The sequence below is a fragment of the Alligator sinensis genome, unplaced genomic scaffold (genome assembly GCF_000455745.1).
Source record: "Alligator sinensis unplaced genomic scaffold, ASM45574v1 scaffold839_1, whole genome shotgun sequence".
Lineage (NCBI taxonomy): Eukaryota > Metazoa > Chordata > Crocodylia > Alligatoridae > Alligator > Alligator sinensis.
In genome coordinates, this window is record NW_005841885.1 from 3,047,423 (window position 1) to 3,049,325 (window position 1,903).

Sequence of the window (1,903 nt, forward strand, 5' to 3'; positions counted from 1 at the left end):
CTCTATCTTTGAGAAGGAAATAAAAAGGAAATCTAGGCACTCCCTCTGTACCTGACACAGCAAGAGCTGTTTTACACAACAACCCTCACATGCTCCGTCAGCAGCAGGCTATTAGCATTCTGCAGGAAGCTGAGTAAAAATACATTTCTTAAAGACACAGCTTCCTCACTGATGCGTGGAGGTCGGAAGGCGGGGGCAGTTCAAGAGAAAGAGACCAAAAAGCTCAATTGGATATTTCCTGGTTTGCAAGCCCCGTCAGTCATCTGTTTCTGTGAACCGATAATGAAACACTCGCATGTGCTGATTATGAGGAAGTTCAGAGAGAGGTGAGTGCCCAAGTTCTGCGACCTTAGTCTAATCATCCCTGACAGGGAAAAGTCACTGTCAGCATACCTGCAATATGGCTAAGAGAGTACAGGTGAAATCCTGACTTTGAGGCAAGCCCACTGTTACCCCAGCTGATGTCCTGGAGCCGAGCCACCCCGCATTTCGAGCAGCAAAGCAGAGACTGAAGCTGACTTTCACTGGCTCCCAGTGAAGAGTCACATAGCATCGTGTTTATGTCTTGCTTGCACCAAAGGCAGCGACCGCTACAATTTAAAGTTGGGCAGAAAGGAGGAATTAGCCCCTGTGGCATTTTGCTCCAACTACCACCTCCAAGTGATCTTGCAATGACCAATCGTGTTGCACGCAAAAGGGAGTTGGGGAATGTGTGTGTGTGTGTGTGCGCGCGCGCGTTTGTGCATGCATGCACGCATGCATGTGTGTATGTGTGCATGATGACACACGGCATTTCTGCTAGGAGAGTTGGGGGGGGCTGTTCATGTGTCTGTAAGTGAAAGACAGAAATGGAAAGTGCAAACAGCACAGAAACAGAAAGTCCTTTGTGAAATGTTTTAAATGTCCATTCAATCTGGAAGCTATTCTTACTCCCGCGGAAATAAATGGCAAAATTACCCTTGAATTTATTGGGAATAGACCTGAGCCCTCAGACAGGACCGAACGGGGGAGAAAAAGTAAAACAAGAAGTAGTAAACAACGCTTTTTAGTCAGAGACCAGCTACTCCTCTTGTTTTTCCAATCCTGCTGGACATTAATCAGTGCCCACTTAGCATAAACATGTGACCACTTAGGCACCAAGTGAACCTTGCTTGCTGAGCTCTTTAAATTCTGGCCTTGATCTTGCTTTCCTTACACTCCTACTGAAGTCAAGGGATTTCTAGGTATGCGAGGAATGCAGGATCAGGCCTTGATTCTGTTATACTGGAGGCCACTGTAATGACCAAAAGCCTCCCCCGCGTTTGGGCTGGAGGTACGGCCCAAGAAACAGGCATTAACTGGACTAATAAAAAATAATATTTCTATCTGACATTCATACAAAGCATTCCCAAAGGGGCCCGGAAGATGTGATCAGGGAGAGCATTGGGATGCAGCCGTCTCTGGGGCGAAACAAAGCAACTGCTTTAACAGCGCCCGGCTCCAACTCTCAGAAGAGCCCTCCGTGTTGTTTTCTCCCGGCCACATTGTTCTGCTTAGCAGCTGCCTGTCCAGGCGCGAGCTAATAAAAGGCTGGAATGCACATATGCCTCTAAACGCCTGCATTTCCGAGTTGCATTTCAAAGGCTTCAAAACCCCCAAGGAGCTTGCTGAAAAGCCATGCCAACATTTGGCAGCTTGGCCTTCTCCTGGGACCGACAACGCTGCCCCGGGGACCGCGGACCACCTCAATTTGGGGGGATTGCCCCCATTTGGGCTGGGCTCGCAACTCTTTTCCACTTGGTTTTTCAAGCTAGAAGAGCGCGGCAAAACGCACGCCTCCTGTTCCCCTGCCTCGGGGGCCTGAAGGTGGGCTGGCACCCGCTCCTGGGGGCTGCCGCACAAGGGCCCTGCATGTGGAAGGGCT